Here is a 21,905-nt window from a genome sequence, read left to right as displayed (position 1 = left end):
TGACTTTGTTACTAACTCTTGAATACAACAATTGAAACAATTGTAGAAAAATCTTGATTACTTCCCATCATTTTTTTGCACTTCACCGAGCTTGGAATAGATCGTTTAACTTTTGGAAACATCCTACTAGGGCAAGGACCCGTGAGGTTATACTGCACCTGCCTGGGGCTCTCGGGGTGTTACCCCACTACAAATAATACAGCAGAAATTGACTTTAAACACAAGTGAAATTGGCACTTTCAAGTCACTTTCATAGTATTGACAACCCCAAATGTTCAAAAATGATGAGTCACCAAAAATCATGAGACTGGCTTTAAAATCATGAGAGTATGTACTGTGACAGGTTCGGTCACAGAGACCCCCTTGGGACTGTCACCTGATGTGCTGAGACTAGCTCTGACCCCTTTTTCTCTGACAGTTTGGGCCTCCAGAACCCTGCCTTGTTGAGCAGACACACCAGCCTGCTGCAACACAGACGCAGGTCTGAACCATGTCCCCAAAGCTGCAGAGTAAACTGCAAACAGCTCAGAAAGTGTTCCTGTCTTCAGCACCCAGACACTCTGCTCCCAATGGGATCCAAACCCCAAATAAATCCGTTTTACTCTGTATAAAGCTTATACTCTTAAATTGGCCGCCCTCTATAACACTGATAGAGAGCTATGCACAGCTGTTTGCTCCCTCAGGTATTAATCACTTACTCTGGGTTAGTTAATAAACAAAAGTGATTTTATTAAGTGTAAAAAGTAGAATTTAAGTGGTTTCAAGTAATAACAGACAGAACAAAGTAAGTTACCAAGCAAAATAAAACAAAACACGCAAGTCTAAGCCGAATACATTAAGAAGCTGAATACAGGTAAATCTCACCCCCAGAGATGTTCCAATAAGCTTCATTCATGGACTAGACTCCTTCCCAGTCTGGGCCCATCCTTTCCCCTGGTACAGATCTTGTTAGTTCCAGCAGGCACCTTAGGTGAAAAGCAGGGGAGTCCACATGACTGGGACCATCCAGCTTTGGCACAAAGTGGGAATCTTTCGTCCCTCTCTGGGTTCCCACCCCTCCTTTTAAATGGAAAAGCACCAGGTTAAAGATGGATTCCAGTTCAGGTGACATGGTCACATTTCCTGTGAGACTTCATTACCCACTGGCTGGCACACAGGTATACAGGAAGTCTTACAAGTAAACAGAGCCATTTACAATCAATTGTCCTCATTGATGGGAGCCATTAAGACTCCAAACCAACATTAATGGCCCACACTTTACGTAATTACAATAGGCCCTCAGTTATATTTCGTATTCCTAGTTTCAGATACAAGAATGATACAGTCATACAATTAGGATGACCACGCTCAGTTGATTATAAGCTTTGTAATGATACCTTACAAGAGACTTTTTGCATAAAGCATATTCCAGTTACATCATATCCACTTATAAACATATTTTTATAAAAATATGGAGTGCAACATCACAATATAAAAATAACAGATTTGGGGTTCTTTTTATTTGCCTTCTGCTTTTTGAGCCTTGCGGGTGCACTGGGGTCCCATTTTGAAGCTTTCTCCACAGCCACTTTTTCTTTAAGAACGGAGGTTGAAATCATCACGTATCACTTGCCTCTAGGAGCTGGGGCTTTAAGCAAAACAATAGTTACCATGAGACTCATGACAAAATCATGAGAGTTGGCAACACTGCTTTCACTTCTGTTTAAAGGCTAGTTACTTCCCAGAAGGCTCTTAAACACAACACTACAGTGATTGAGTTGCAGTTCTCACAGGAGAATATTTAAAACCAAACACTAAGAAACTTCCACATTTTAAAGCTGAGAAAAAAATTGAGACTTCTGAGGTTTATCAGGGTCACTGCAGGCAGGAAAGGAAACAAACAGGCACAGAAGCTCGGGGCAGCTTTTCCTCTTGAAAGAAAGTTGGAGGGTCAAATCGTCTATCCCTTAATCCAGTAAAACTTCCATTGCCATCAGCGCCTCCACTCACAGATATTAACATGTGCTCCATAACTATACACCCCACAGAGGATTCCTGTTTTACAGGCTCATCTAAGGACTTTGAGATCCTTAATTTAATTAGAAGTCCTTTCTTATCTTAATCACCCTGCCTCTGTTCGTAAACAAAACACTGACTCCCTGCCCCGGAGCACAAGCTGGGAGCAGGACCTCTCCTCTACAGACGTCACATTCCACTTGGGAGCACACCTCCTGTATGAAACTCCAGGGGGAGAGGGCAGAGTCCCCCCTTCTCCCCCAGAAATGGCGCCCCTGGTAATGCCCAGGCAGAGGGCTGGGGGAGCCAGATGCACAGGAAGTCACTAGGTTCCTCCAGGAGACCCCAGGTTACAGGGGAGAGGCCCTGGTTCAGGGCCTGGCTACAGTTTGTATGTCCACATTTTAAAAAGCTGTTGGAAAATTGGAGAGGGGCAGAGAAGAGCCACAGGAATGACTGGAGGGCTGGAGAAAATGGCTGACAGTGAGCAGCATAAGGAGCTCAAGCTGTTAGCTTATCAGAACGCAGACTGAGGGGAGCTGTCACTGCAGTGTCTAGGTACCGTCCAGGGGAGCACACTGCTTACCAAACAGCTCTGTGATCTAGCCAAGCCAAGCAGAACAAGCTCCAGTGGCTGGAAGCTGAAGCCAAACCCATTAAAATCAGAAGTAAATTTCCAGCAGGGAGGGTGATTAACCAGTGGTGCAAATGCACAAGGTGGGGTGGGGCTGGCGCCGTCTCTGGCTGTTTTCTGCCTGGCTGGAAGATGCTCTGGCCAAGCAGAAGTGACTGGGCTTGGTTCAGTGTTGGGGGTGAGTCTCTGGTGTGTGCTGTACAGGGGCTCTGACCAGGTGATCTAACAATCGCCTCGGGCCTGTGACACCCTGGTTCACACATGGAAACAGTTGAACTGTTTTATTCTAAGGTAATAATTGGAGATATACTAATCTCCTAGAACTGGAAGGGACCTTGAAAGGTCATCAAGTCCAGCCCCCTGCCTTCACTAGCAGGACCAATTTTTGCCCCAGATCCCTAAGTGGCCTCCTCAAGGATTGAACTCACAAGCCTGGGTTTAGCAGGCCAATGCTCAAACCACTGAGCTATCCCTCCCCCCTTCATTCTGGAGGATGAAAGGGGCTGAAGACAAGGGGCTGAAAGCGGCTGTTCCGGGTGTGGGTTTTATACACAGGTTGGTACATTGGCCCACTCACTGTGTGTCCCTGTGGTGCTCCACGACCCACCCACCTCCCCTTTACTTCGGAGTTTGAATAGTTGACTCTGCAGTAGGGAAGGAACTGAGGTGGGATTGCCTGTGCTTGCTGGTTAGCCTGTGGCAGGTGAGGAGCAGCACATGCATGGGTGGGACAGTCAGCTACTCAAGTTCTCCAATCAGCAGCGCCGGGTCAGAGATACACCTACAGGGGAGCACCCATAGGGACACACATCTCAAAGAACCATTGTTACTGCACAAGGTGAGTAACTTCTTCATTTGGCTACACAATATTTCAAGATACCTTTGAGTGTCAAGTGAAGCATTTCTTATGAAGGGGCATCACTCAAATGGAGATACAGCACATGATTTCTGTTGCATAAGAACTGGCATGGAGAGGTACAATATTGATTTTGGAGCATTAATTTCCCCAGTGTTGCTAAATTAAAACATCTGTTTACTTATTGGTTTGATTTTTTTTAACATGTAAAAGTGGGTATCTTAGACACCACTGCTGTAAATCAAAAAATAAAGTCTAGGGGTGAGTAGAGAACTTGCAAATTTTTGGAATAATAGTTCTTCCCTTTTGTAACGATGCGGTTCTGGCAGGACTCAACTGAGAGCGTCAGTTCAGAGCAGGGCAGTTAGAGCCCCAGGCTGGGGGTCCTTTGCACACCAAGGCAACCAAACCAGACAAACAAAGAGGACTTTGGTCTCACCCCACCGGCTAACCACAAGTCACACAAGCAATTCCCTTAGACGCCCCAGTCTCCCAGTATCACCACCAGTGCCACTCCTTATGAGGATGAATGGTTATGAAAACCAACACCCCAGTAAAAAAAAAAAGGTTCTCTCGATCCCAAAGGACCAAGCCCCAGACCCAGGGCAATATACACATCAGATCTTACCCACAAATCACGCTGTTGCCAATCCTTTAGAATCTAAAGGTTTATTCATAAAGGGAAAAAGGTAGAGCTGAGAGCTAGAATTGGTTTAATGGAATCAATTACATACAGTAATGGCAAAGTTCTTGGTTCAGGCTTGTAGCAGAGATCCACTCAATGTGCAGTGACAGTCAAAAAAGCGAATAGAATGCTGGGAATAATTAGAAAAGGGACAGATAATGGACAGAGAATATCATGTTGCCTCTATAAAAATCCATGGTACCCCCACAGCTTGAATCCTATGTGCAGATGTTGTCGCCCTGTAGCAGGGTGGACCCCTGCTCTGGCCCTGAAGGGGTTAAAAACAGCCCTGGGAAGAGGCCAAGGCTCGAGAAAGCAGCTTTTAGGCTGGGCTGATTGGAAAGTGGCTGCAGCTGGGGCCATGCCCCAAACTGAGTGACCGCTGGCCCCTATAAGAGGCAGAGAAGCCAGAAACCCAATACAGTCTTCCTCTGCCTGAAGAGGGAGATGGGCCTGGCTGTAAGGAGCTAGAGACTGGATGCCTGAGTGAAGCAGGGCTGGGGAAAGGCTGAGGCGCTCCAGGCTGTGGCCTAGCACAGGGCTAACAGGTACTGGGGGTTGCAGGGGGCAGCCCAGGGGTAGGCCAAGGCAGCAGGTCCAAACCCTCCTTGCCAGTGATGAGTTGGCTGATACTGCAGCCTGCCCCAGGGCGTGGGGCTAGACAATGACTGGCAGTGGCCATACACTGAGGCAAGGTGGGGATAGAGGGTGGGGGTTCCCCAGGGAGGGGAGACCCTGAGAGAAAGGAGTTACTGCTGGGGGGCAGCACCCCATGTAAAAGGGCACCGGGGTCCAGGGAGGGACCTGGGGCCAGAGAACAGGCGGATCACTGGCCTGCAGGGGGTGCTATGGGGCTGGAAAATGAGCTAATTCCCCGGAGTCGCCAGCAGGAGGCGCCGCAGGGGTGAGTCTGACCCGTTACACCCCCATCTCAAAAAAGATATGCTGATATTAGGAATGGCAATATACAAAAACCTGTAGGAGAACACTTCAGCCTCCCTGGCCACACAATAGCAGATTGTAAGGTGGCCATCCTGCAGCAAAAAATCTTCAGGACCAGACTTCAAAGAGAAACTGCTGAGCTCCAGTTCATCTGCAAATTTGACACCATCAGCTCAGGATTAAACAAAGACTGTGAATGGCTTGCCAACTACAGAACCAGTTTCTCCTCCCTTGGTTTTCACACCTCAACTGCTAGAACAGGGCCTCATCCTCCCTGATTGATCTAACCTCGTTATCTCTAGCTTGCTTCTTGCTTGCATATATATACCTGCCCCTGGAAATTTCCACCACTTGCAGCCGAAGAAGTGGGTATTCACCCACGAAAGCTCATGCTGCAAAACGTCTGTTAGTCTATAAGGTGCCACAGGATTCTTTGCTGTTTCTACAGAACCAGACTAACACGGCTACCCCTCTGATATAAGGAAGAGTTATTTACTCCGCCTCATAACACAAGAATTAGGGGTCACCAAATGAAATGAATAGGTAGCAGGTTTAAAGCAAACAAAAGGCAGTATTTCTTCACACAGCACAAAGTCAACTTGTGGAACTCCTTGCCAGAGGATGTTGTGAAGGCCAAGACTATAACAGGGTTCAGAGAAGAATTAGATAAGTTCATGGAGGATAGGTTACAAGTTGCAGCCTTCATGAAGGACATTTCAGTCTGCAGCCCAATCCTATTACACAAAGCACAACTCCCCCCAACACTGGCTACAGAGAAATCCTAGACCCTGGACAAATAAACCCCAAGCAGAACAGAGCATCTCCATGCCACAGAGCCACACACACCCCAGGAGTAAGTTTGTCCAGTGATCCCTGGCCTGTGCACTCTGACAGCAGCCCTAGTACAGAACATGCCACTGCTGCAGATGCTGGCAGTGCCCCCTGGCTGAGAACAGTCCCACACATCTAATCATGGCAGCAGAGACTGGTCTGGGCTGAGCCCCATGCCCTTCCCAGGGGACATGCACCAGGGCGGTGGATGTTTGGAGATAGCCCAGCTCACTGCGATAACCAACACAGCAATGGCAGCTGCTGGATCTGTGCAAAGGTCCAGTGCATCAGCTGGTGCAATCCACCCTCTGGGCTTCGAGCAGCAAGACCCCCACAAGAACTGGGGGTGTGGCTTGATCTGCCTGAGGCAAACCACAGAGTGGGTGGGGCTGGCTCAGGAGGGGGCAGGGCCAGGCTAGCAGAGGATGTGGCAATTCATTGCCTCTTCTGAGCAGCTGCTCAGCCCTGGCCAGATTATAAACTGCCTTCCCTTGGTGGCACTGCTGCTATCTCCTGCCCCTCCAAGTCTGGGGTGTGTGTTCTTCACATACAGGCACTTGCACACTCTGAATCAAGCCCTCAAGGGCAACAGCGAGACCTCAACTGCAGGAGAAGAACAGGGCTGGACGCCTCAGGTCACGTCATAAGAACATGAGAAGATAGAGCGGCCAGACTGGGTGAGACCAAAGGTCCATCTAGCCCAGTATCCTGTCTACCAACAGTGGCCAGTGCCAGGTGCCCCAGAGGGAATGAACAGAACAGGGAATCATCAAGTGATCCATCCCCTGTTGCTTATTCCCAGCTTCTGGCAAAACAGAGCCTAGGGACCCCATCCCTGCCCATCCTGGCTAATAGCCACTGATGGACCAATCCTCCATGAACCTATCTAGTTCTTTTTTTAACCTTGTTACAGTCTTGTCTTTCACAACATCCTCAGGCAAGGAGTTCCACAGGCTGACTGTGCGTTGGGTGAAGAAATACTGCCTTTTGTTTCTTTTAAACCTGCTGCCTATTCATTTCATTTGGTGACCCCTAGTTCTTGTGTTATGATAGGTAGTAAACAACACTTCCTTATCTACTTTCTCTACACTAGTCATGATTTTATAGACCTCAATCATATCTCCCCTTAGCTGTCTCTTTTCTAAGTTGAAAAGTCCCAGTCTTATTAATCTCTCCTCATACGGAAGCCATTCCATACCCCTAATCATTTTTGTTGCCTTTTCTGAACCTTTTCATATTCCAGTATATATTTTTTGAGATGGGGCAACCAGATCTGCACTCAGTATTCAAGCTGTGGGTGTACCATGGATTTATATAGAGGCAATATATTTTCTCCCTTATCGATCCCTTTCTTAATGATTCCCAACATTCTGTTTGCTTTTTTGACTGTCACTGCACATTGAGTGGTTGTTTTCAGAGAACTATCCACACTGACTCCAAGATCTCTCTTGAGTGGTAACAGCTAATTTAGACCCCATCATTTTATATGTAGAGTTGGGATTATGTTTTCCAATGTGCATTACTTTGCATTTATCAATAATGAATTTCATCTGCCATTTTGTTGCCAGTTTTGTGAGATACTTTTGTAGCTGTCAGAGTCTACCCTCACTTGAAACTGGGGGGTTTCAAAGTGAGGACCCGCATGTCTTCCCCCCCCCCCCAAATCCTAGGGTAGGTCTCCCGTTTTGCTGCCACCACCCGGTCAATTTCGTGGGCCGGGACACCCCTGTTTCCCCCCTGTCTCCCTTCAAAGACACTCCCTGGGAACACAGATCAATTCACAGAGGAGGAACCTTCCCCCTCCTTCCTCTTCCCTCTCTCCAGCCTGCTCCGGAGAGAGAGATACCTTGATTCAAACTGCTTGAATCAAACCCAGGAGGAACTGTCTCTTCCCCCCTCCCCTTCCCCTGAATTTCCACAAGAGAAGGAATTAACCAAGTCCAAAGAAAAGAAAAGAATTTATTAAGAGAACAAAAAAGAAAATACAGAATCTCTATGAGCCCAAGCTGGACACTCATAGGGAATAACCTTATCAATCTCTGGAGAGAATCCCCCCTCCCCCTTTCTCAGTAAAAAGCAATATCAGCAAACAGGAATAAAGCATTTCCTTTAGCAAACACCCAATTGCAAATATAGAAATCAAATCATAAGACTAATTCGCCTTTCTAATTAATACTCACTATTAATTAGTAGAAACTACTCCAGGAGAACTTGGAGACATGACTGTCTCTCTTAGATTCAAAAAGAGTTCTGAGACAAACAAAGAAACACAGACAAAGCTTCCCTCCACAGAGATTTTGAAATTATCTCGTCTCTGATTGGTCCTTTGGTCAGGTGCCCACCAGGTACTATGCTTTAACCCTTTACTAACTATTCATGACAGTAGCTCTTTGCAGTCAGCTTTGGACTTAACTATTCTGAGTAATCTTGTATCGTCGGCAAATTTTGCCACCTCACTGTTTACCCCTTTTTTCCAGATTTATGAATATGTTGAACAGTACTGGACCCAGTACAGACCCTGGGAGAGACCACTATTTACCTGTCTCCATTCTGAAAACTGACCATTTATTTTTACCCTGTTTCCTATCTTTTAACCAGTTACCAATCCATGAGAGGACCTTCTCTCTTATCCCATGACAGCTTACTTTGCTTTAGAGCCTTTGGTGAGGGACCTTGTCAAAGGCTTTCTGGAGATCTAAGTGCACTATATCCACTGGATCCATCTTGTCCACGTGCTTGTTGACCCCCTCCATCACTGAAGCCTTCTTTTGCTCAGTGCTTGATGGGGGTCTCAGTCAAGAACCACATCCCTGATCAACCTTCAGGTTGTTGTTTGCATTGTTGTAGCCTTATTAGTCCCAGGATATTAGAGAGACCAGGTGAGTGAGGGAATATCTTTTATTGGACCCATTTCTGTTGGTGAGAGAGACCAGCTTTCAAGCTACACAGAGCTCTTCTCTGGGCCTAGGAAAGGAACCCAGTGTCTCACCAGTAAATTCAAGGGGTAACAGATTGCTTAGCATAAACTGGTAGACCCTGTGTTAACTACCTGTGCTAAACAATCCGTCCCCTTGTATTTAGTGGTGACGGCCCTGAAGGAGAACTCTGTGTTGTGTAGCTCAAAAGCTTGAATACTTGTAACTGACCCTGGCTTCTCCAGGGCAGTGGTTGGCACTTGGATGCTGTGCAGACACTGCCCTGTAACCCCAACCACAGAGCGCCTAGGCAGAGTGAATGACGTGAGCACATGGCAGCTCTCTGCAGAGGCTTGTTGTACGGGAGCAACTAGTCCAGTGCGTTAGCTGGGCTAGTGCTTTGGCTCTGCTGTGTGGTTGCAGGACTGGGGAGCCCTGTGCTCTGTACTCAGCCGTTCTGGAGGCAAGTTAGCTCTCGGAGCTGAAGGATGCAGGAGGTTTAACATGGCAACGAAAGGTGGGTACGAGGAGGCAGGGGAGTGCTGCGGCTGGTGCCTGGCTGCTCCGGGAGCATGGCCGAGGTGCACTTTACATCTCAATTTGGTGTAGCCGGACCCTGCTTTGTAGGCACATTAATCCAGACCAGGCCTCTTCACAGTGCTTGGTAAATCTCCAGTGTCAGCTGCTGGCTGCCTTTCGAGGCCTCAGCAAGCAGGGCAGGGGAGGCCCTGTTCGCAGCACGTATGCAGTGGGATGGGTGAGTCATGCGGGACAGAGGTGCTGCTGAGAACGCCCCAGGCTGCAGGAGCCTGGAACAACATGAGAGAGAACTTTGCAGAGACTCTGCCACAGAGCACTTGAGAAACCATAGGGCTGTCTTGGGTGTGTCCTTCTTGGGTAGTTGAGTTGGGAAAACCTCCTTCCCTAGAGCTGAGGTGGTGACATATGTCCCTTATCTCTGTGCCTTTCTGGGCACCTGGTGCAGCTTCATTGCCAGGAGGCAAAGCCCCGTGCATGTCCGCTGAGCGTGAAACCTTTGATAACTATCCGTCTCACTGCAAGAATCCCCCGTGTGCCAGAGCTGGCAGGAAGCCCCCAGGGCAGGCGCAAAGCAGGGCTGTGAGGCTGAGGAGAGCAATGGAAAGCCTGCCTGCTGAGCAGAGACTGGATGAGTGTGGCTTGTGTCATGGACTCACAGGACTCATGCTCTCTCTCAGCTCTGTACGGTCCCCGGGAGGAATCCCCTTCATTGCGACAGCCCCGCTCGGGGGTCCACTCTCTCTTAGGGTCAAGCCTCTGCCTCCTGGAACCGCACCGCTCTGAGCCGTCAGCACGCCCGTCTCTGCCGTGGGCCCCCTTGTAGGGGAAAAACTTTTGGTGCTTAACATCATAGGTGCGCCATCTTGGAATGCCCAAACAGGGAGGGCAGGTGGGCAGGCAGGCGCTGGGGGTAGGTATTTGTACCTGATGGTATGGCCCCCTTTTGAGAGCATGAAACGCTAATTGTACTTTCTTCTCTCTTTACTCTAGAATTTCAGAGCTAATTTTAGTTCCATTAGGAGTCTAGTTACAGGCTGCTGAGCTGAATTCACCTTGGGCCAATGGTGCACCAGCACTGAGGCTCCCCTACTACAAGCTGAAATCACTGAGTGCTGTTGGGGGACCTGAAGATATGTTGCTGAGCGGCTGGCAGCGTAGAGTAGGTTGTGGGACGACTGGAGAGGCTCACGGGACAGCTGGAGGAGCGGAGCGGCTGGCGAAGCAGAGCAGTTTGTGAAATGGCTGGAGCGGCTCACGGGACAGCTGGTGGAGCGGAGTGGAGCGGCTGTGGAGCGGAGCGGCTTGTGGTGAAGGCTGCAGCAGAATCCCATGGAGAGGCGGGGCAGTTGGCCTCAGACCACGTAAGGTGCCCCTTAACACTGTTGTGCCACCCCTCTCCTCCCCCCTCCCCCCTCCCCCCCCCTCGGCTGGGAGGTAAAACTCTGCAGATAAACTTTTGAACTCTGGGGCTGCACTGACCAGGGACAGAGACTTTTGGGTTGTTGGACTTTGGGGTGATTTTTGGGTTGCTGGGTATGAGGGGAAAAGGATACTGCTAAACTTACTTCGGAGTGGGTCTTTTGCTCATGGTTTGTGTTATGAATCCTGTTTGTGGTGGTTCCCCAACGTAATGCCGCATTGTTTCCCTCCTTTATTAAAAGGATTTTGCTACACTCAGACTTTGTACTTGTGAAAGGGGAAGTATTGCCTCCTAGAGGCACCCGGGGGGTGGTATGTAATTGTCCCAGGTCACTGGGTGGGGGCTCGAGCCGGTTTTGCATTGTGTTATTGAAACGGAACCTCTGGATACTGAACCCGGCCCTTGTTGCTGCTGACTCAGATGGGCAGAAGGGTTACATGTCTATCTGGACGCTCGGCGCCCCCCCCCCCGTTGGGCCGTGCCTGGCCGGACGCTCGGGAGAGCTCAGTGCTGCATGTGCTGACGTTTTGGGAAGTCGGGTCTCTTGTGAAGCGTGGGTTTAACACTTAGGCTTTGTCTAGACCTCGCAGCTTTTAGTGACATGGTTGTGCCGCTACAACCGTGCCGCTAAAAGGCACAGTGTAGCCCCCGTTTGTCGGCAGCAGAACGCTCTCCTGCTGACAAACTTCCACCCCCACAAGCAGCAGCAGCTTTGTTGGCAGGAGTGAGAAAGTGCTATTCACAGCGCAGATGGGGTGTGTGTGTGTGTGTGTTTTTAATACCCCTGAACGACAGACGTTTTGCTGCTGAAGTTCCAGTGTAGACAAAGCCTGAGAAAGGGGAGCTGGCAGCAGGCAGCTTTAGCAGGTAAAGCTGTTAAAGCCTGTGTGTGTGCACTTGCTGCTTTCCAGTTTCAACCCCACTTAATTAAGTGCAATCACATGCTTTTTTACACCACCACCCCCCCAAAAACCCAACCCCCTTTTTCCTCCTCCAGCAGGGTCTAGGGCCCAGTTGAGGGGCTCGGGAGAGCGTGGGCAGACAGACAGGAAACTCCTGTCACTCCCTGGCTCCAGGAAAAAGATTTCACAACTCTGAACTCTAAGGGAAACAAAACACCCCACCCCCTGCTTGGGATTCCTGAGAACTGGGGCCTGGCTGCCTCCCTCCCTTGGGATGGGAGGGACCCAACCAACTTGTCATCCTGTTCTGCAGGGTCTCCAGCACTCTGCCCAGCAGTAGCTGCTCCATTTCATCCTTTCCAGGCTGTTCGGAAAATGCTCTGAATTCGCTTTCCCAGGTTCCCGGCAGGAGAGAATGTTCCTCTTTGCAGCCCCCCAGACCGGAGCCAGCAGCAGCAGCAGTGGCCATGGAGCTGCACAGACAAAGCCACTAGGTATTGATAAAATAGCCACTGTCTCTCGTACAGGTGGGTGGGCTCCCAGCACAGCAGGGCCTGTCCTGACTAGCTGCTCACAGGGACTGCAGACTAAGAAATCATAGTAACACCCCCCCCCCCCGTCCTTTCTGTGCCCCTGTCATAGACTTTAAGGTCAGAAGGGACCATTATGATCATCTAGTCTGACCTCTTGCACAGCGCAGGCCACAGAATCTCACCCACCCACTCCTGTAACAAACCCCTAACCTATGTCTGAGCTATTGAAGTCCTCAAATTGTGGTTTGAAGACCTCAAGCTGCAGAGAATCCTCCAGCAAGTGACCCGTGCCCCATGCTGCAGAGGAAGTCAAAAAACCCCTAGGGCCTCTGCCAATCTGCCCTGGAGGAAAATTCCTTCCTGACCCTAAATATGGCGATCTGTTAAACCCTGAGCGTGTGGGCAAGACTCACCAGCCAGACACCCAGGAAAGAATTCTCTGTAGTAGCTCAGATCCCACCCCATCTAACATCCCATCACAGACCACTGGGCATACTTACCTGCTGATAATCAAAGATCAATTACCAAATTAATTGCCAAAATTAGGCTACCCCATCATACCATCCCCTCCATAAACTTATCAAGCTTAGTCTTAAAGCCAGATATGTCTTTTGCCCCCACTACTCCCTTTGGAAGGCTGTTCCAGAACTTCACTCCTCTGATGGTTAGAAACCTTCGTCTAATTTCAAGTCTAAACTTCCTAGTGTCCAGTTTATATCCATTTGTTCTTGTGTCCACATTGGTACTAAGCTTAAATAATTCCTCTCCCTCCCTGATATTTATCCCTCTGATATATTTATAGAGAGCAATCATATCCCCCCTCAGCCTTCTTTTGGTTAGGCTAAACAAGCCAAGCTCTTTGAGTCTCCTTTCATAAGACAGGTTTTCCATTCCTCAGATCATCCTAGTAGCCCTTCTCTGTACCTGTTCCAGTTTTGAATTCATCCTTCTTAAACAGGGGAGATCAGAACTGCACACACTATTCCAGATGAGGTCTCACCAGTGCCTTGTACAATGGTACTAACACCTCCTTATCTTTGCTGGAAATACTTCGCCTGATGCATCCTAAAACTGCATTAGCTTTTTTAACGGCCATATCACATTGGCGGCTCAAAGTCATCCTGTGATCAATAAATACTCTGAGGTCCTTCTCCTTCTCCGTTACTTCCAACTGACGTGTCCCCAATTTATAACTAAAATTCTTGTTATTAATCCCTAAATGCATGATCTTGCACTTTTCACTATTAAATTTCATCCTATTACTATTACTCCAGTTTACAAGGTCATCCAGATCTTCCAGTATGATATCCTGGTCCTTCTCTGTGTTACAATCACTCCCACCAGGCCTGCTTCTCACAGCTAGTTACAGAGTCCAGCTGCCCCTGTCTGAAATTCAGACACAAACGTGTCCCCGCGTTTTCAGGCAGTGGGGCCTGGGCCTCATGCAGCTAATCATGGGCAAAAGGCTCATGAGCAACCAAGACAAACTCCAGCTCCAAGGACAATTTCTGCAGCTGAAGAGCGGGCACACACAGCCCACGGCCACGGCGGGCCCTCCTGTCCCAAGGCTCAGACACCAGCTGTCAGAGATAAGAGCACGCCTTTCAGGGGAACGATATGCAGATCAGCACAGTGGGTATCCAGCATGTGATAACCCCAATCCCAGCATTCCCTGTGCCAGGCCAGGTCACCGCACCCCAATCCCAGCATTCCCTGGGCCAGGCCAGGTCACCACACCCCAATCCCAGCATTCCTGCACCGGGCCATGTCACCGTTGTGACATGTGGCCTATGTAAATGAAATGAGAGATTTGGTAGATAAGTGGGTGAGGAGCAAAGGCATTACAAGCTTTGAACAAATGTGTGATTTGGCTACCCAGGAACAGTTCCTGAATATGTGCAGTGATGATGTAAACAGTATTTGGGGGACAAAAAGGTGGATGCAGTGGGTGGATTAGTTGGTTTGCAGACTCTTTCAAGCAACCACAAGCTGCAATTAAACATAAACCACTGGCAGAGGGTGTGACGTTATTGATATAAACTGGGCCCAGATAGAACATGGTTTGCAACCAAGGTCCTGTAGTGGCACCAAATCTTAGGTAAAGGGGGTCATCTATGATGTCTACGACTAGGTTATGGGTTGCTGGTTATGATTATGCTGTCTGTATGTCTGTGTATCATTTTGTAGTTAAAATTTATAAGTATTGGCTCTGTACTGTCTGTATTTTGTATTGTGCTCTGCTTCCGGGTGACACCGCAGACAAGTTGGTGTTAGCCCTGCCTAGCCTGCTTGATGGCCTATTAAGGACCATCAGCTACACAATTGACCCATGGAGCGAAGGCAGACACGCCACCCGTCCTGGAGATGAATGGTTATGAAAACCAACACCCCAATAAAAGAAAACGGTTCTCTCGATCCCAAAGAATCAAGCCCCAGACCCAGGTCAATATACACATCAGATCTTACCCACAAATCACGCTGTTGCCAATCCTTTAGAATCTAAAACCTAAAGGTTTATTCATAAAGGGGAAAAGGTAGAGATGAGAGCTAGAATTGGTTAAATGGAATCAATTACATACAGTAATGGCAAAGTTCTTAGTTCAGGCTTGTAGCAGTGATGGAATAAACTGCAGGTTCAAATCAAGTCTCTGGAGAACATCCCCCGCTGGGATGGGTCATCAGTCCCTTGTGTAGAGCTTCAGCTTGTAGCAAAGTCCCTCCAGAGGTAAGAAGCAGGATTGAAGACAAGATGGAGATGAGGCATCAGCCTTATATAGGCTCTTGCTGATGTAAGAACCTCTTTGTCCTTACTGTGGAAAATTACAGCAAAATGGAGTCTGGAGTCACATGGACCAGTCCCTGCATACTTTGCTGAGTCACAAGGCGTGTCTGCCTTCTCTCCATGGGTCAATTGTGTAGCTGATGGTCCTTAATGGGCCATCAAGCAGGCTAGGCAGGGCTAACACCAACTTGTCTGCGGTGTCACCCGGAAGCAGAGCACAATACAAAATACAGAGCCAATACTTATAACTTCAACTACAAAATGATACACACACACCTACAGGCAGCATAATCATAACCAGCAACCCATAACCTGGTCTTAGGTAAAGGGGGGTCATATAAGGTGTCTAAGATTTGGTGCCACTACAGGACCTTGGTTGCAAACCATGTTCCATATGGTCCCAGTTTATATCAATAACGTCACAGAGGGGTACAGGGTTGGGGAAAGCAGAATCACCATTTTACCCCTGGGAAAAGGGAGGCTGGACATTCGTCTTCCCCTGCCCCTGTTACTCGTCCCAAGTCTCCTGTACAAACCGGAGCCCAAAATGCCATTGTAAGTCTACTGAGCACCCGAGGAATAAATGTTCTTGGCCAAGTGGAAACAGACACCAGGTAACACATGAAGCTGCTGTTTCTCAGAGCACAAGGGTATCCCAGGCTACTGCCTCTTTCCATGCAGGATTTGTAAAGGTTGCTTCTACACAACCAAGCAGTGCGCATGTGCATGCTGTTAAGCTTAATGGCAAAGTGCTCCAAGGTTTAAGGACACTGGTGCAGAGATTTCTGTGGTCAGGAGAGACCTGATCCAGAAGAAGGCTCTGTTACCAGGAAAAATGGCAGAATTAGAACGGGTGGGAGGTTACAAAGTCCTTGCACCTTTAGCTAAAGGTACACATGGAAACTGGTGATTTGCAGGCTGAACTGACTGTTGCAGCGGTGGTACACAATTTTGCACCATTTCTACTGGGGAATGATTTCTCTAATGTGGCAGAATCTGTCCCAGGGTTTGTTAGCACCAAGAAGGAATCTTGTGCTGAAAGCCCCAGAGGGGAGGGTAACGTCACAAGTGCTGCTGGGGAAATAGGAGAGTGTCTCTTTAATTCCTCGGTAGCAGAAGGGATGGTCGTAACTAGTTCTTGTAGCCCCGGGGCTCAAGGCAAGTCCCTATGGGAGGGGCTGGATAAAACCAGCTCCTGTCCTGTGATCATCTCCCTGGGGGAGGGGGATGTTCCACCTCGTAACAGGGAGGCCTTCCCAGCTGCTGACTGCCAGGAAGTTGCAGGTCAGCTGGGGAAAGGTCCTGCCCTGGGGCGCACAGAAACATGTATCCAAGAGATGGAAGTTGGGGTCCTGGTGACCGCTGCGGTGGGAACAGACCCCAAGGACTCTGTAGCTGGGTGCCAGCCCAACCTGAGTTAAAGCAGGGGGATTTTGCTGGCCAGTGAAGGATCTGTCATGGCTGGTAGCTGTGAGCCCACAGCTGGATCAGGGTCACCTTCCCTTTTGGAGGACACAGGAGTGTCTACCCCAGAGGGGAGCTCAGAGAGGGAAGTCCAGCTGGAAGGTGAGGGGGGACAGGAGAGTCTGCCCACCTTTTGTAGGAAGGCTTTTCCCCAGGAGGTGGGTGAAGGATTTGCATCTGAAATGCCAGGCCCCTCACCTGTGGATCAGGTTTTAAGGAAAGACTGGGGGTCAGATCTCCTGGAGCGTAGAGTCCTCCCAGCTGACCTTTTGGGAAAAGAGAATGGGGTGACCGAGGGGACCTTACCAATCCAAAGCACTCTATTAAAAGATGTTGTTCCTGCTATGCTTGTAAGTGATAAAACTGTTTCTTCAAGGCAGGAGGAGGAAAACTTTGCATTTGGGAAACTTTGCATGTGTTGCAGCAGGCTTGCATGTCTGGCTCAACAAGGCAGGGTTCTGGAGTCCCAAGCTGGCAGGGAAAATGGGCTCAGAGGTAATTCCAGGACATCAGGTGACGGTCCCAAGGGGGTCTCTGAGATCAAACCCATCACACTGCCTGGGGCTGCTTCCCCCCCTTGGCCTGGAACAGAGCTGCCTCCTCACTTTCAACCTTTCCTTAAAACCCTGCTCTCATTCCCAGCTTGGCCTGGCTGGGCGGAGCACTTTGGGGTGCACCCAGCAAGAACCAGACAACAGAGGGCAATGGGCATCCCTGGCATGCCCACGCCACTGGCTGGGCGCTCAGAGCTGCAGTCTGCAGACAGGCAGGTGCCCAGCAATTCTGGGGATTGCCCCCACCCCACGCAAGGGGGCGGTGCCTGAAGAGATGCCCCTGGGGGCCCCATGAGAGCCCTTGCCCAGCCAGTGCGGGGGAAGGGGAGGGGTACATGATCCCCCCCGCCCCCCCACAAGTCACCCTGGCACTTGTCCCTCAATCAAGGGGAGGAGGGGAGACAGCAGTCCCAGCAGCCAGTTAGAGGGCAGGACACAGCCAAAGGTGTTGAGATCAGGGGAAGGAGGCTGTGGGCAGCTGTCCCCCTTCCCACCCAGTGCCTGGCGGGGGGGGGACTCTAGCCAGCAGCACAGCATGTCCAGCCCTGCCCCCATCCTTCTTCCCCTTGGCTGCACCCACCCTCCCATCCCAGCTTCTCTTTAACCCCCGCCTCAGGATGGGGCCGCCCATCCCTCCTGCCCTCGCCCTGCCTAGTCCTTCCCGCTGCTGGCTGCCCATCTCTCCCCCCCTACCCTGCTGGCACCAGAGTGGGGGGTGCACATCCCTCTGTAGCCCCAGCCCATGGGAGGGGATGGCCCATCCCTACCACTCCTGTCTGCTTGTCTCTCCCACCCCAGCACACCAACCCACAGGAAGGGATGGCCTGTCCCTACCGCCCCGGCCCGCCAGACACGGGCTCGTCCAATGATCCCCACGTAGCCAATGTCTCAAAAGGGGTGGAAACCTCCTCCCGGGACTTGGAGGGCCCCAGCCCAGTTAATCCATCTGTCTTGTCTCCAGTGGGTGCTGACGTTCATAATGACTGTATGTAACAGGCCAAACTTGGACTGTTGTTACCTTGGGCATCTGGGTGCACGGGACCCGGCTCACCAGGGGAGGGCAGAGTTTTGTGCCATATTCCTGAGGCAGAACCTGACCCCTCCAGCACTGTAGCACACCACACTAGACCCCTTACCCTCCAACCGGGAGAGAGCAACGCCTGCACAGCACGTTGGTTGTCAGTGGGTTACACTAGCAGTGTGCAAACATTGCTCTGTGTGTGCGTCTCAGTTTAACTTTCCTCCTGTTTTCTCTTCGGAACCTGGGGAGTGTGTATGAAAATCATCGCCTCCCCGATCAGCCCCCCCGCCCGCCATACTGGCAGATCTGCTGGGCCCGTCTGTCCTGAACCCTGACTTGCCTCCCATGCAGATGCAGTGGGACTAGTCCAGAGTCGGTCTCCTGTGTGTCTCGACTGCCTCGCAGTTGTTGATGTTGCTTGGAGTCACTCCCCAGGCTCTGCTGCTTGGGCATGTTCCTGCCCGGCGGTGTCCCGGTGAGGCGCACGCGCTGCATTAGCTGGTGGCGGCTCGGGCTCGTGGCTCCTCTGTGCAGGCAGTGTCTCCCCTTGTCAAGCCAGGCCCCGCTGTGAGTTAGCACAGCCCCCCCAGCCAGATGGGGGACCCCCCCCCTCGCTGCTGCTTGCCAGCCTCGACTGCTCAGTGAGGCGTGCACAGTGCGCTCTGCCTGTGCAAGGGGCAGCCAGTCTCAAAGTGCAATACACGAGGGGGGTGCTGGGACCCCTCATCCAACTGCCTCCAGCTCCCCGCTCTGCCACGGCCCCCAGGGATGTCCACAATCCCCCCGCCCCCCAACACCTGCCCTGGTGACACGCCCCAATGGCCCACAGCCAGGGGCGGCTCTACAAAGTAGGCTGCCCCAAGCAGCGCGGAGCGCTGCGCCGCCCTTCCCCAGTCCCGCGGCGGGTCCCCTCTTCCCGCGGCTCCGGCATCCTGGGGAGGGCGGTATTTGGCTCCGGTGGAGCTCCCGCAGGCATGACTGCGGCAGGTCCGCTCGTCCCGGGCTCCGGTGGACCTGCCGCAGGCATGCGGCGGAGCTCAACCGAGCCTACGCCTCCCAGGATGCCGCCCCAAGCGGGTGCTTGGCCCGCTGGTGCCTAGAGCCGCCCCTGCCCACAGCACACCCCCGCTCTCCCTGCCCCTTGACACACTCCCCTTCTCACGGCCATGCAGTCGGCTCCTGCTGGCACGTCCCCTTCTGACCCGAGCCGGGGGACAGATCCGCAGCAGCGTCCGCCCGGGGGACTTCACCACACGCATGGCCACTGCTCCGCACAGCCGGCTCTGCCCCACGTCCAGCTGCTCAGTCTTTGCCCCCTGCGACGGGACGTCACCAGCTCCCTGTGGACACCCCACCACATACTCACACCTCTGACCTCACAAGGGGCTGTCGGCTCTGTGGGGCCAGGCCCCATGGTGTCAGGCTGTGGGGCTGGTGTCTCTGTGGGCTCAGGCACCATGGCTTGGAGTGGGGGGGTCGTCAGGCTGGGAGGGAGGGGGGCTCTGTAGGATCAGGCTGTGGGGCTGTCGGCTCTGTGGGATCAGGCCCCGTGGCTGGGGGGGGTCAGTCTGGGGATCAGGCCCCATGGCTGGGGTGGGGTCAGGCTGTGGGGTGGGGCTCTGTAGGATCAGGCCCGTAGCTTGGGGTGGGGTTCAGGCTGTGGGGCTGTCGGCTCTGTGGGAATCGGGCCCCATGGCTGCGGGTGGGGTCAGGCTGTGGGGTGGGGGCTCTGTGGGAGCCGGCCCCGGGGCTGGGGGGGGTCTGTCTGGGGGATCAGGCCCCATGGCTGGGGGTGGGGGGGTCAGGCGGTGGGGTGGGGGCTCTGTGGGATCAGGCCCGTGGCTGGGGTCAGTCTGGGGATCAGGCCCCATGGCTGGGGGTTGGGGGGGGTCAGGCTGTGGGGTGGGAGCTCTGTGGGATCAGGCCCCGTGGCTGGGGTCAGTCTGGGGATCAGGCCCCATGGCTGTGGGTGGGGTCAGGCTGTGGGGTGGGAGCTCTGTGGGATCAGGCCCGTGGCTGGGGTCAGTCTGGGGATCAGGCCCCATGGCTGTGGGTGGGGTTCAGGCTGTGGGGCTGTCGGCTCTGTGGGAATCGGGCCCCATGGCTGCGGGTGGGGGTCAGGCTGTGGGGTGGGAGCTCTGTGGGATCAGGCCCCGTGGCTGGGGTCAAACTGGTGGATCAGGCCCCATGGCTGGGGGTGGGGGGGGTCAGGCTGTGGGGTGGGAGCTCTGTGGGATCAGGCCCCGTGGCTGGGGGGGTCAGTCTGGGGGATCAGGCCCCATGGCTGTGGGTGGGGGGGTCAGGCTGTGGGGTGGGGGCTCTGGGGGTTGATTTTGCTGGAGTTCCCCCAGCTCTCTGCCCTGTGACAGAGCAGCGAAATCGGGAGGTTGGCACCGGACCTAGAGCCCCCTGGCCAAGTGGTGTCATGGCATGTTGTGACGGTGCCAATTGTGATGCAGCAGGGACTGTCTGTGCGGGGGATGGGAGAGCCGGGGAGGACTTTAGGTGAGGGACAGGATTTTTAAGGCTGTAACCTGAGCCAGGTAGTTGGGGAGGGTGTCAGCACCTTGGCCCGGACAAAGGAAGGGTCCGGCTGGAGGAAGTGCAGTTCAGTTTTGGTTTTGGGCTGGGTGCTTGGAATTCAGGGAATCCTATGCTGGGATCCAAGCACCCTGAACCCCCAGGACTCGATTGAGGGGTCCTGGTTGTGCCTCCAAGCTCTGCTGTAGCCTGGGTTCCTGTTGTCCAATAAACCTTCTGTGTTACTGGCTGGCTGAGAGTCACTGGGAGTCCCAGGAAGAGGGGTGCAGGAGCGGACTGCCCCACACTCCGTGACACCAATTGCTCTGCAGTGCTATGTCCAGCCCTGGCACACACCCAGGCCGGTGCTCTGGGCACACCGTGGTGCGCGGGAGAATCGCACAGGTATGGCAGCCCCCCTAGGAGCCCCAGGGACGACGCTAGGCCTCGGCACACAGCCTGATCTATGGGAACAGGGCAAAGAATTGGCACCTCTGCAAGAGCTGCTCTCCATGGGCTGTGCTTTCGAGGCCCCAGGAGCCAGGTGGGGTGTGCTTGCGGATCGCTGGCAAGCCACCCATGTGTCCCCAGCTGGGCTCTGGGGTTTCAGAGAGACAGTGACAGTGGTAAGGAACCTGCTCAGCAGGAGCCTGATTCCCATCAGCCCCCTCCCCCCGGCCCAGGACCTGTCCAGGTGCGTCTGGCCAGGGCACTACGGTTCCCAGCAGCCTCCTCCCCAGGACGCTTTCCATTGCCCTGGCCAGGCAGGAGGAAGGACTTCGAGCCTGGAAGCGACTGGGCCTGTGGACCGCAGCAGCCACACCCTGGCTGGCCAGGAGCTGCAGAGAGGGGCTCCTGGGACGGTGCACAGAGCCGTGCCTGGGATGGGCTGGGAGCGCCGGCCATTACAGCTGGGGCAGGTCTGCCTGTAGGGCTCCATAGTTCAGGTTGCGGGGGGGTTGCAGTTGGGGGGACTGGTGTGGTACTTGCTGAGAGACAGGAACTGAGCCTGGCCTGGAAACCGCCAGCTCCCGCAAGCCTGAATAGACACAGGCCTGGAAAGGGCAGCCCAGACCCTAGGCCTGAGAAGCCCTGACTCTCCGTGGGACCAGCCCCAACCAGGTCCCACCGCTGCTCACCACGAACTGTGACTGTCTGCGCTTCTGCAGCCTTTTCCCTGCCTGCCAGCCTAGTACAAACCTTTCCCTCAGCCGTGGCTTTGAGTGGTTATTGGCACCCACCAGGGCTAGGACCTACAAGCCCGAGCTGCTGAAGTGCCTGCAGTGCTGTCTCTGAGCCCGGTTGCACCTG

This window comes from Mauremys reevesii, linkage group 2 (genome assembly GCF_016161935.1).
Source record: "Mauremys reevesii isolate NIE-2019 linkage group 2, ASM1616193v1, whole genome shotgun sequence".
In the NCBI taxonomy this organism is placed as follows: domain Eukaryota; kingdom Metazoa; phylum Chordata; order Testudines; family Geoemydidae; genus Mauremys; species Mauremys reevesii.
This window is presented reverse-complemented; position numbering follows the sequence as displayed.